This window comes from Drosophila eugracilis, unplaced genomic scaffold (genome assembly GCF_018153835.1).
Source record: "Drosophila eugracilis isolate 14026-0451.02 unplaced genomic scaffold, ASM1815383v1 contig_1918, whole genome shotgun sequence".
Taxonomy (NCBI): Eukaryota; Metazoa; Arthropoda; class Insecta; order Diptera; family Drosophilidae; genus Drosophila; species Drosophila eugracilis.
The window spans coordinates 150,626-164,998 of record NW_024572775.1 but is presented as its reverse complement, the minus strand read 5'-3'; the positions used below and the strand labels follow the sequence as shown (position 1 = coordinate 164,998).

Here is a 14,373-nt window from a genome sequence, read left to right as displayed (position 1 = left end):
AGAGGAGTAGCCAACTTGTCGTACACGCCTGGCAAAGACGTGGAGCTTCCCAAGGAGTGCGCTACCCGGAGGTAATGGAGGATAGCACGCCTACTGGGGCACCGTTTCTGGAAAAAGTTAGTCTTGGAGTACCTGTCAACGTGTGTGCGGCGCGAGAGGTGGTGCCGGAGGAGGGAGACGATTGTTGTTCGATCATTGGTTGACTCTGGTTCACAAGTATATTTTGTGACCTATGTGCTCGCTCAGAGCCTAAAAATCAAAAGTGGTGGGCATAAACTCATGGGGCATTGGTAAAACTAAGGCCAAAGCCATAAAGCAAATACACTCAACAGTCGACGCGAATAGGGAGTAGACAGGTGTAGTCCGATTTTTATATTTAAAAAAATACTTCTCGTTATTATCCGGATCAAGATGAACATGATAAGGGTACCCGAAAATATTCTATTGGCACATCTTTTCAATTCTTTCAGTTGGCTAGATAAAGCAGGAACTTCCCATCTTCGTGGAGGACTTTAAATTCCATTCCTAAGGTTGAATTCCATTCTTTTGAGCAGCAACTTTGTGAATCGATGCTTTAAGCCGATCATCGACGCAGGTTGAATGACATCTAGGCCCCAATATTCAAGGTGAGCTATTCTCGACGCTGCTTCGGTTCAGAATGCACAAGTTCGCCCTTGCACCGGACATTAAAAAGATGTACCGCAAAGTGATGGTCGACGAAGCTGTCCAAAGCTTTCAGCTCATAGTATCGAGACGATATCCTTCTGAGTCTCTGAAAATCTTCAAGTTAAATAACGTGACATATGGAACTTCGCTAGCTCTTTTTATGGCGATCCGGTGTTTAATGCAGCTTGGAGAGATGGCGCTGATAAATGCTGCGAAGGTCATCCAGAATGAGTTTTATATTGACGATTTGTTGAGAGGCGCCGGATGCGTCGAGAACCTGCCAAGTCTTCGTGATTAAGTTTTTCAGATTTTGCAAGCGGCAGATTGCGAATTGGCAAATTGGTTTTCAAACTGCCCAAATATCTCCAGATCCGGAAGTCCCCATTGAGATACACGGCTTCACTGACGCTTTCATGCGAGCATATGGAGCATACATCTACGTTCGCACTCAAACTATTGATGGTTTAAAAGTGTCAATATTGACAGCTAAATCAAAAGTAGCTCCCCTCAAGACGAAAACTTTGCCTCGCCTTGCAGCTCAGCTTTTAGTAGATCTTTTTAATTTTGTACGGCCACTAATTAAATGCCGAATAAATAAAGTTGTCCTATGGACTGATTTCGAGATCACTCTGCATTGCATCAAATCTCCTTTTTCGTCGTTGTCGGTTTTCTTCGAACCGAGTAGCGCAGATCCAAGAGTGGTTGGAGAAAGCAATTTTACGACATGTCCCCACGAAAATAAGTCCAGGGTAAATAGTGTCTCGAGGATATAACGTTGAATAGCTCTTGACATCCATTTAGCTCGCAGTGCTATCGATTTTACTGGACTGAGAAAGTAATTGGTCCCTTTGCCCTCAGGAGTTTTGCCTATGGAGTTTCGTAAGTCGGCGTTAAGTCTTATTGCAAGAACAGAACCTTAAAAAGTTCGGAAACTGACCTTACCACTGATGTTTTTTATTGACTTTTCGAAGGTTCGTGAGTCACTGCTGGATTCCGGAGTAAGTGTGGGGCGACAACGCGACTAACTTCGTCGGCGCAGACCGTCACCTGAAAGAGTTCCGGGCCCGTCTGAAGGAGCAGGAGCGGTTTACAGGCATTCTGTAGAGGAGATCGAAGCGCCCAAGCAGTGGAGTGTTCGGTCAGAGAGAGGTTTCTTCAAGTGTAAAGGGGGAAGCGGAACCCAATAAAGCTCTTCGCTTAGGCGAATTCAGCCGACGCTCTCCCTCTCTCATTTTGGTCTTCATCTCTGTCCATAGAATTAGATAATATTAGTTGAATAAAATAGTTCAAACCAGAACTCCTTCTCACGTACTGAGCCCTGTGCAAACAAAGTCGCTAAGTCCTAAAACAAAACTAAACCTTGCATTTCACAAATTCTCTATTAATAAAAAATCTTATTAAAATATTCAACTGGTAACCGGTAATTAATCTTTTATATGTATAAAAATGAATGTAATTATGTATGTCCGCTATAGAATCGTAAACGGCTGGACCGATTTTGATGAAAATGTTTGTGCGTGTTTGTGGGGGTTCCGGAGATGTTTAGATTCACAAACGAAGAAAATTCGTGAAAATTGAAAATTTTGAAAATTGAAATGCAAGCTATGTGATACCACTATTAGAACAAAGTTCAACTCTTCCATTAGGAATTGATGAACAATGTTATCCAAACTACAATTTTGACTGGAAAATTCAAAAGTTAAGACGTACTGTTGATACGTATTGCAATGATTCCGACGTATATGCCATTCGAATTTAAACGTTTGCAGTTCCCGGTGAGACTTGCCTTCGCAATAATTACCAACAAGGACAAGGGCAATCCATGCTTTTCACATGGGCAGCTCTATGTGGCCTGCTCGCGCGTCGAATAATGTTTTGATTTATTCGTTTACGAATATTGGAATATTGGCAAAATAAGAAACATTTTGTTCTTGGAGTTCTTGTTTGTTGGCGAATTTTGTTCTTGAGCTCTGGGCTTGCGTTATTTCCCTATGGCCGTGGAGATGTTAACTAGGGACATGTTAATTAACACCCCCCCCCCATTCAGTACAAAGAAAAGGCCATAAAGGGGGAATCCCCGGATCAGAGAATTATAGCTAGGCGACGTGTTGTAGGTGTAGGCCAAGAACTTTGACGATTTTTTGGAAATTTACAATTTGTATCAAAAGTAGGTCCCTTAATATTAACCATGAGGGTTGTCCTGAAGGTAAAACAAGATTTATAAAAGTGGTCCTCTATGGCTTGTGGTAAATTTAGTTTACTTATGTCTTTTATGTTGTATTTGTTTCTTACAATTTTATGAATGCTGTTTTTAACTCATCTAACTGGCTAAGGGGCTTTCAGATCTTTGGAATTGGTTCGTGTATTTTTCAGTTCCACTAATATGTTTTTGTTTGTCGTAGCCATTTGTGTCTACCTACTTTGTGTCGTAAAAATCTCGGTGTAATTATTTTTCTACGTTTTTCTTTTCTAAATATCGTATCATTAGATTCGATTGGAATCGTTTAAATCTCGCGTATGGGTGATTCCTCTATATCGAGATGTTTCGTCGTCGGTTTTTTTAGTGCTTATGTTAAAAAATACGTATGTAAATACATACAAGTGCAAGAGTCTTATTGATATTCACACATCACATCTATTGTGTATGTATTGATACAGAGGGATCTAAGAAGGTAACGGCTACGGTGCCGTCTGGTTGTCCCCCCACACATTCCTCTTCTTTTGTGCACTAATTTAGCGTCACTTCAGATTTGGCAGCGAGCTAGTGCGGTTCATAAAATCTCAATAAAAGTTTTCTTATATATCTGGTTTCTTGTGGGCACAATTTTATCTTAAAGATTTCCATAGGTTATGGGCCCAGTCACAATTGCAACGGAAAAATAATAGGAATACTTTGATTGTTGAAAAAAAACTAAGTTAAAGTGAATAAAAAAAAGTGAAAGCATATTATATGTCACTATCGAAATATAATTGCTGTAAGTGTTTGATTATTGTGTGATAGAAATTGCACAATATAACTATTTAATTTCACAAGATATGACGACTAATGCGACCAATTCGTCGCATAAAACTTTTTCATATATTTCCAGGAAGAAGCCAAGACGAATTCGCCGCAAAAAGTGTTCAAAAAGCCAAGAGTTTTTGAATTCGTCATTAGTTCTTTTCTTGCACCTCTTGTGCTGCTATTTAGTGTTGCTGGATCGTGTTGCTGAACTATGTTGCTGGACCATGTTGCTGAACTGTGTTGCTGGACTTTATTGCTGAACTGTGTTGCTTGATTTCTTCGACGACCTTATAACCGAACTTATAGCATCAGGAGCAAAGCTAGACGAGATGGCACAAAGTTTCCCATCTTCTCTAGATCAGGAGATAAAGCTTAAGAACTTAAACAAAGATACTGTTCACAATTTTAAGGAAAAGTTTAAAAATAAAGTAGGAGCAAAATTTGGAAAAAAAATAGACAAACCCTTTGTTAAGTCAAAAACCAAATGCTTTTATTGTGGAAAACCAGGCCATTACAAAAAGGACCGCTTTCTTTTTAAAAGACAGGAAATTCAAAATTCATTTGAAAGTATTGGAAAGGAAAGGCAGGCTCAAATGTCAGCAGCAACAACAGCGGTGGTAGCACAGCCGGAGCGTTGCTTTTATGATGACAAATGCAACATCAAGCTCGAGCATGAATGAGGTTGAGTTTATCTTAGACTCAGGAGCATCGGATCATCTCATAAATGACATAGCTTTATTTTCCAACTATGAGCGTTTGCAATCGAATGTGGCTATAGAGATTGCCAAACGCGGAGAATATATTCAATCTACAGCCAAAGGAGTGCTTCATCTTACCAGCTCTGGAAACCAAATTACCCTACAAAACGTGCTGTACTGTAAGGATATTCCTAACAATTTGCTCTCGGTCAAAAAAATGCAGGATGCTGGGAAGACCATGGAGTTTAACCCAGAAGGCATAAAAGTTTCGAAAAAAGGCATTTTTGCATTTGCTGGATTTTGTGAGTACAATGTACCAATATTAAAGTTTAAATTGAACAGTAAGGTATTTACTACTAGAATACCAAATAGTGCTGAGTATCGATTGTGGCATGAACGATTGGGCCATATAAGTGTAGGAAAATTTTTAGAAATAAAACGAAAAGGTCTCTTTGAAGATAATAATCTTTTAAACAATGTTGAGTCAAATCATGAATTACGCGAAGCTTGTGTAAGTGGCAAGCAGTCTAGATTAAAATTTGAAAAATTTAAGAACAAGGAAAATATCCAACGATCTCTATTTGTGATCCACTCAGAAGTTTAGGGTCCAATTACACCACAAACCATATATAATAAAATTATATATATATTATGTAGTTTTCATTGATCAGTATACACATTACTGTGTGACGTATTTGGCAACATATACGTCGGATGTTTTTTTCGTTTTCAAAGATTTTGTGGCTACAAATTGAGGCTCATTTTAACTTAAAAGTTGTTAATTTGTATATTGATAATAGTAGGGAATAGTGTATGCACTAAATAAAGTGAGAAAACGAAAGATTGATGATAAGTCAATCAAAAATATACTTGTCGGGTATGAAGCAAATGGGTATAAATTGTGGAATGAGGAATCGAGGAAATTTATGACAGCTAGAGATGTTGTGGTGGATGAGATTAACATATTAAAATCAAGAGTTTTACAAGGAGAAGAATCTGTGGTTCAAATAATATATAATGTGGTACAACTATTGATTCTTTATATAGAGGAATTGGAGAGTTGGATTTTCCCTTGGAGGAAGAGATTGAATCTGTTGATTCTGGATTAAATTTACAACTCAATGAAAATTCCACAAATCTTGAGAATGCCGATCCAGTTGGAACTGGTGATAAGTTAAAAGAAAATGAAAATGAAGAATAAATCATACGCAGTGAAAAACTTAGGTAAATTATCATATCGTTTTTTAGAGATATGTCTTATGAATACTCAAATATGCTTGAATGATATTCCAGTTATTTTTGACGAAATTAAGTTTCGTGATGACAGATCTTTATGGGAAGAAGCCATAAAAGATGAACCTAACTCCCATATTGAAAATAATTCTTGGTCCTTAGTGCAACAGCCAAACAACAAAAACATAGTTGATTGTAAGTGGGTATTTAGCAAAAAACAAGATGAAAGCTAGACTTGTGGGCCGATGTTTTACCCAAGAGTATATGACTGACTATGATGAGACATTTGCACCAGTTGCACGAATCTCAAGTTTCAGATTTCTGTTAGCACTTTCAAATCAATATGATTTACTTGTCCATTATATGGACGTTAAATCTGTATTTCTAAATGGAACTCTAAAGGATGAAATCTACGTGAGTATTCCAAAAGGCGTTAACCAATTTTCTGAGAATAAAGTTTGTAAACTAAATAAAGCCATATATGGTCTTAAGCAAGCCGCTAGATGCTGGTTTGAAGACTTTGAAAATGTATTAAATGATGTTGGATTTCAACTAGCAGTTGACCGTTGTCTTTACATTTTAAATAATGGAGATATTTCAAGAAATATATATATTTTTTTATGTAGTAATTATTACAAAGGAATCTGAAACTATGTATATATTAGTTATTTTTGAAGATAACCAAGGCTGTATTAGTATTGCCAAGAATCCTACATGCCACAAAAGAACAAAGCACCTAGACATTAAATATCATTTTACTAGGGAACAAATTGAAAAGAAATTAATATCTGTAAAGTATATTTCCACAGATCTCCAACTCGCTGACATCTTGACGAAGCCGTTACCATCATCCAGATTCAGTATTTTAAGAGCCCAAATGGGACTTTTTGAATAACAGCAAACCAAAACGAAACTGTCCCCATGAACTAATTATTATATCTTAAAAAGTATTTGGGGGATTTTTAGGGTCTTAATTAATTAATTCGCTTTTTATTTTCGTGGCTGTGTAATATAGCTTTCCTATACTGAGTCAGTACGAAAGATTGTGTAGCTCCCTAATAAGCATTTCTTTTGTTTTCGTATGAGTATGGTCGCTTTAGGTTTGTTTCGATGTCATCCCAACTGAGGAGTACATCGCGGACACTCAGCGCTTTACTTGCCCAGCCTTTAATTTTGTCAATTTGTTCCAAGTAAGTACGGTCCGTATCTTGCTTGGTCTAATAATCAGGCTAACAAACGTAGCTGTTGAACTCTACTTAGGTGGAAAGTTGATGTACAAGGGCTAGTAGCTATTGTAAATTTAGGATTGTGTTTAAAGATGCTGGATTGCTAACGGTGGGACTTAGTGGCTCTGATGCGTTACCAGAATCCACAGCGTTGGTGCGATTATTGCTTTGGGAGCTAACTAATTGGGTTTCTCTGTTGTTTATATCGTTCCCCTTATCACAGTTAGCATGGACCCGCTCCTTAGCCCTAATCTGCCCCTAACTGTGGTAATAGTGGTGGTTTTTTATTTTAACATTTACAAGTATTGAGAATTGCATTGTTGTATTGTATTTATTATTTTATGTAAATAATCGCAAATAACTAATATATTTATGGATTTGTATGTAAAATAGTAATACTATGTAGGGTAGTAATTATATATACATATATGGATATAAATAATATTTATTTGTGTATATAGGGAAAATGTTGGTTGTGTATTAACTACACGGTTTTGTTTGCATATTAGTGCGATAACAGTAATACTAATAGTTATATTTGCAAATGTGTTTGTATATGTATATGTATCATAAAGTATATTTCGTATGTACGCCTTTCAAAGTAAAAGAAAACATGGGTTTTTTATGGATTTTTTCGGCTTCAGCTGTACATATATGTACATATGTGATTTAGTAAATATTCGCTAGTATTTTAGAGGTCTGTGAAGTCGTGACAACAATAAAGGTTAAGTTGTTTGTAAATGTTTTGCCGCAGCAGGCACTCCTCCCCTGGCCAGAGAACCGATCACGGCTGACGGAATCGCATCTCATCGGCCGCAAGCCTAACGCTCACGGTTGCTGGCCGGATCGGGGCGTCGGTACCCGATGGCCAGTGACCTGGCTCGACTCCCCCACGATACACACAGAAAACAGAAGCCCGCCTCCCGCCGGCACATCCTTTTTCCTGCCTGTGAAGTTTATATTCTGGCCCGTAATTAGCATCCTTACAATATATATTTTTGATGCTGTCATATGTATTTTTAAATTGGATAACTAAGGAGCAACTATCAACCACAGAAATAGTTTTCGTTTATTGATTCAAACTGTCTACAATATTCTTGCGATAACAATTAAGGCTACATAAAGGTACTTTTGTGGTTGAGCAATTGTATGCTTATCGGTTTTTGCAACCGTTGACGTGGCACAACTTTAGGAGAGGTGTTGTGCAATTGGTTTTTGCCATTTGGGGAAACTCTTGACCTGGTGGAACTATTAAATAGTTACCCTTAATGGCACTTATATAGGTTATTTTTGGATACAAGCATGTTTTTAAATGTTTATTGCGAGTCCAAGAACGGTGTTTGGTGCTCTCCTGTTTTTTAAGCAAGCGCTCCATCGTTTTTAGTTTGTCCTTTTCTCGCCTTTGATCCGCATTAGTTTTCGTTTTTGTAATTTCAGTTAGCTTTTTGAATTTCCTCCGCCGTCTGTGGCTTTTCTCTTTCTTTGTAACCGGTTGGAAGAGCAATAAGCTTTTCAACGAACCCACTTATATCCGTGTCCTGTGTTCGTTCATACAAAGCACGTTGACGAGCTGTCATAAATTTGGGGTCTTTGATTTTCTTTAGTTCCTCATCAACATCTTCTAGTTTTCCAGTTTCTATTGCAGTAAGCCATCGTTTTTCGACACTGGAAGTACTACTATTGCGGAGTTTTTTAACTTTTTGTATGCCAAGGTTTGACGAAGAGACCCCTTTTTCTGATTTTTTTGTGCAAATATTTTTCGTGCTGTGAAATAGAGATATTTAGTTAAGAGTAGTCCGTAAGCAAGAATTTAGGTTAATTTAAGGAATAGTTAAGACACACGAAGGGCACTACGATTTAAGTTAATTTAGACCCACGGAGGGCAATTAGACTTACGTTAGTTAAGACCCACAAAGGGCACTTGTACATACATAGCTAAGGCGTAGCAAAAGCCCGTTAGGCTTCACCGCCAGACAACATCGCCCGCAACATCACGTCGCCCCGCAACATCACGTCGCACCCCCACATCCCTTCTCGTAGTTTGGGGCACCGGCACCCGGCTGACGGGGCCGGAAAGCCGATTCGCGGGTGACGGGATCGGCCGCCCATATCCTCCCTCGTATTTTGGGCGCCGGCACCCGGCTGACGGGGCAGGACAACCGATTCCCGGGTGACGGGATCGGCCGCCCATATCCTCCCTCGTAGTTTTGGCACCGGCACCCAAACTGACTGGGCCGGACAACCGATTCCCGGGTGACGGTATCGGCCGCCTATATCCTCCCTCGAAGTTTGGGACCGGCACCTGGCTGACGGGACCGGACAACCGATTCCTGTTTATATTCCGGCCCGTGGTTAGAATCCTAACAGATGGCGCCCGAACAGGGACTATGCAGAACTAGGCAGGATAATTCCACCCTTCATGGCGTAAAGAACCATCAGGGAAATTTAGGTCAAAATTCGAGGCTGGGGACGAAAGGCTAGGATAGTACGCACGTTTTGCAGCGGGGCGAAGCAGAGCAATAAAGAGTGAAATAGAGGGAAGCGTAGCCACGTGGAGATAACGGCTAGCAAGTACAGACACACGTAGAGTCAACATACGCACGCGCACACGAGCACGTGAACGCGAGGAAAGAAAAACAGAACAAGGAGGAAAGAGAGAGATAGAGTAAAGTGTAGCAACGTGGAGATAACGGCAAGCAAGTACAGTCACACGTAGAAACACAATACGCACACCAGCACGTGAACGCGAGGAAGAAAAAAACATAGAACAAAAGGGGAGAGAGAGAGCCGCAGAACCTAAGCCACGTCGACGCCGCAGCCGGCAACCATGCCATCAGATTTCAAGTTCCCCTATCCCTTTCGCACAAATGGTTTCTTACCGAGGAGGATGCCCGACGCCGGCAGAACCGGAGATATATAAGTCGCCACCAGTCAACCAACGGAGTCTCGAGGGACAACATTGACCACCATCCTCAAGCAACAAGGACACTCCTGCACACTAGCCAGGACTAGCAAGGATACACATCCTTCAAGGAAACCAACGCATCGCCGCTCCTGCACTCTAGCCAGGACTATCAAGGATACACATCCTTCAAGGAAAATAAACGAATCGCCGCTCCTGCACCCTAGCCAGGACTATCAAGGATACACATCCTTCAGGGAACCAACGCATCGCCGCTCCTGCACCCTAGCCAGGACTATCAAGGAAACACATCCTTCAGGGAACCAACGCATCGCCGCTCCTTCACCCTAGCCAGGACTATCAAGGATACACATCCTTCAAGGAAACCAACGCATCGCCGCTTCTGCACACCAGCCATGACATACATCAACAACTACATGGGAGTCTCCTGGATTTCCTACAGAAAGAAGCACGAACTCGAGGCTATTCTCCTCGAGCTTGGCCTCGAACAAAACGGTACGGTCGACGAACAGCGGGCCCGACTGTACGCGTTCGCCAGGCCAACGGAACACTCCCAAGATACCCTGATCCGGCTCGGGGAGATGGAACGCAAGATGGAAACGCTCCCTCCGCAGACACCAAGCCACCATCGCCGCTACCGCCCAAGCTATAGACACACGCTGACCATACCAAACAGCACTTCCCCGTCCCCAGGGACGCGAAGAAAATTAGAGGGCACAGTACGCACCGGAGCGCCCCAGTACGATGCCGGCATCTGTTCGTTGATTGGCACCTCGGACCCGCTAGAACACAGCGAAGAACGGGCGCATACCCACCGGATTGACCGTGAATGTCGCACGCTATCATCGTCCTCATGACTGGCCGGGCGGAGAATTGGTTCCGAACCAGTGGTCTGCAGGGACGGACCTGGACCGAAGTTCGTCGGGAATTCTTGGACTTCTTCCTACCGTCCCGGTAGAGTACCTGGTAGACCTCCGCCTTCAGATGCGCCGCGCTGGATTCTCACCGGAGCAGGAATTGGAACAGGGCACTCACTATTGAGTGCTGCAGGAACCAGACGCCGGGAAACGGGCAAGGGCCTCGGGTATCAGGGAGTCACCTGTGGACCCCACGGAACTCCCGCAACTCCAGGCGCATCCACAAGCCGCCTCACAGACACATCCATCACCCGCCTCACAAGCGCATCCATCGGTCACCTCACAGACGCATCCACAAGCCGCCTGACAGGCGCACCCATCGGTCACCTCACAGACGCATCCACCAGCCGCCTCACAGGCGCACAGGACGCCCCACGCAATGTCACCCACGCAGACACACGCACGGCTCCAAGCTGGCTTGGAGCACTGCCCCTTCCCGACGCATCAGCAGTCCAACACAACCCATTTCGCCAACCGGTAAGGAGAGTCCGTTTCAGAGACCCGGAACCATCGGCACCCTCCTGCGGTGTCTCTTACGCCGAGTACGACGCCGAGGAAGAACAGAGACCCAGCAACCACGAGGAAAACTACCCGGAGACCCAGATGCGCGCCCACCGACGATGGATAGATCCCAGTGGATCACCGGATCCAGGAGCGCCTCCAGCTGCAAGGAGACCGGGACCTCCGCTTCCTGGTCGAGGTCGGGGAAACGAGGTACCGGGTCCAGGTAATGCGTGGCGGCCACGGGGTCAGGGCCCTCCCCTTATCCCCGACGAAGGGATGGGATGTGAGGTAACCCTTACGCGGCCCCGCCACCCCTAGAAATGGAGATATTTAGTTAAGAGTAGTCCGTAAGCTAGAATTTAGGTTAATTTAGAGAATAGTTAAGACCCACGAAGGGCACTCAGATTTAAGTTAGTTTAGACCGACGGAGGGCAATTAGACTTACGTTAGTTAAGACCCACAAAGGGCACTTGTACATACATAGCTAAGGCGTAGCGAAAGCTCATTAGGCTTCACCGCCAGACAACATCGCGCCCGCAACATCACGTTGCCCCGCAACACCACGCCCGCAATCACAACCGGAAGAGCCAACATTACACCGGCAGAGCCAACATCACACCGGCAGAGCCAACATCACATCGGCAGAGCCAACCAACGCGCACGATCACACCACGTGACGCCGGCACAGTAAAGCTAGAGAGAAGAGGACGACGACAGCTCGCACGAAGACAGCGAAAGGGCCGCTGCCGCGGTCGGCAGCAGAGAAGGGCCTCCAGCAGCTCCCGCTGCCCGCCGATCGGGGAGTCGGTTTTGTGAGTTGAACGGGAGAAGTCGTAATCTCGGAGAGGAGGAGCAGCTAGACGACCCCGGAAAACATATGGCAAGCGGACATGGAGGAATAATACGGCCAAGGGCCAATCCCAACTGTGGGATGCCAGTGGTACGCGGGGTAGGAAAACAACGTAGAGATAGGTTAGAACTTAGGTTAGATGCCAGGTTAAAATGCCAGGAACATTACAAGAACTATTCGGCTCCCAATTATTCTCCCAAAACCCAGTCACTAGAAAACGCGCGGGGAACGGTGTCCGGCTGACGGAACCGCATTTCCCTCTCTCTCTCTCATCCTTTTCCCTCCCTCCTCGTAGTTTGGGGCACCCGGCTGACGGGGCCGGAAAGCCGATTCCCGGATGACGGGATCGGCCGCCCATATCCTCCATCGTAGTTTGGGCGCCGGCACTCGGCTGACGGGACCGGACAACCGTTTCCTGGGTGACGGGATCGGCCGCCTATATCCTCCCTCGTAGTTTGCGCACCGGCACCCGGCTTACGGGACCGGACAACCGATTCCTGGGTGACGGGCCGCCCTTTTCCTGCCTCTCTCAGTATTTAGAAATATTTCTGTAGGGGACCATGCGCTGACTGAAGTTTATATCCCGGCCCGTGATTAGCATCATTACAGTGCATACAAAAGGAATATAGACTATCAGTTCGACATAGCGTAACAGGAGAATAGTCTCTACTTGATCCCAAATAAGATAGGTGCAGCGACATTGGGCTTTTGGAAAGATTTAATTCATAGTCTGAAAAGTAATAACTTTAGATTTTAACACAATATAAACTAGAGATTAAAACACTGCAGTCGAAATTATTTTGTTTTCTGTTACTTCTACAGCCTGAAACAATTTCCCCTGCACTAGAAAAAATGTTGTCGTTGTGGCCGCAACGAAGTGTGTACATACATCAATAAGCAACCAAAATCACCAGCAGTCGCCGTTTTTCTGCTTCGATCTTGCAGTCGACGACAGAAAAACAAAATGTAGTTTTAATTTTTGTGTTGATTGAAAGAAAAATCGACAAAAATGAACAACAATGCATAGCAAAGCTGACTTAAAATCATATTAAATTAAACTTACTGCAGTTTTTTTAAACTCTGCTTGAAACTACTTTTATTACGGTCGTCTTGTGAAGTGCGGAGTTGCCTTAAACGGCTCCCCCCACGCGTAGGTCCAAAGAAAGGTGAACTTCAAAGTCTATGGCGTACGAACCGTTTTATTCTGTAAATTCATTAAATTAGTTTACAATTCAAATATAGCTCTTCTTCTTACCGCAGTGTGCCGTTCTGCTATTCACAAGACAGTAAAAAGGCACTTTTCGGCGGCATTCACATAACCGCGATTAATAAGCCCGTACTTCAATGGGCCAAAAATCGGATAACTTAAAAAATACTAAATTTCCTATTAATACTGACTTAACTATCGATAAGAATGTTTTGACCGCCGACAATTACCTTCACTCAGCATCTTAAATTAAATGATACACTATAGTAGAGCTGTAAGCAATTCAATCTTTTAATCGATTTAATCATTTTTTTTTGGATGAGCGAAAAAATCGGATTCCTTTTTAGGAAATCAATGCATCGAAAAGTTTGGTCACCTTACAAAAAAATTTTGAGGCGAATCGAATTGGATAAATGTAAGTAACCGAAAAAATTATTTTAAAGTAATAAAACTTATGTAAACTAATAAATATTATTCACTTTCAGAATCAGTGTGTGTTAGTGTTAAGGAGAAAGATAAGTTTGTTCGTATTTCAGGTAAAAGCGAAAAATGTTGACAAGCTTGTGTTTACAAGTAAAAACCAATGGGTTTTGACTGAATAAATATTGATCTCAAAATATATTGTTATTGAATTTTATTTTTGTTTGCAAAGGTACATTTTCTATTTTCCTTACCACGTATTAAGCAAAATATGTTTTTTTCCCGGAAAATTTTTTTTTAAATCTATTTAATCGATCTTTTCAAGAATTGAATCGAAAAGAATCGATTCTCAAAAAGTATAATTGTTTACAGCTCTACTGCTAGCACTATAATACAGCTGTAAACAATTATACTTTTTGATAATCGATTCTTTTTAATTCAATTCTTGAAAAGATCGATTGAGTCGATTTAAAATCGAAAACGGGAAAAAAAATGTTTAATGAAAAGCCACTTTTTTATTTTAAAACCAAGGGGGTTTTCAAGGACGATCCGCGATTGGTGACTATGCATCCAGCGTGGACAACAATCTACATTGTTTATTTGAAATGCGAACATAGTTATCATTCTCTCTCTCATATTTATTTAATCCGAAAATTTGAACCGAGAGGGGGGGCACCATGTAAGTTAAATTGGTTCTAAAAAGAGAAATTAAAAATATTTATAAA

At 42.2% G+C, this 14,373-nt stretch overlaps 1 pseudogene; it reads right to left on the bottom strand.

The window, feature by feature from the left end:
- Positions 1-2,463: 2,463 nt before the first annotated feature.
- Positions 2,464-8,508, bottom strand: LOC121529825 (annotated as a pseudogene).
- Positions 8,509-14,373: the final 5,865 nt, after the last annotated feature.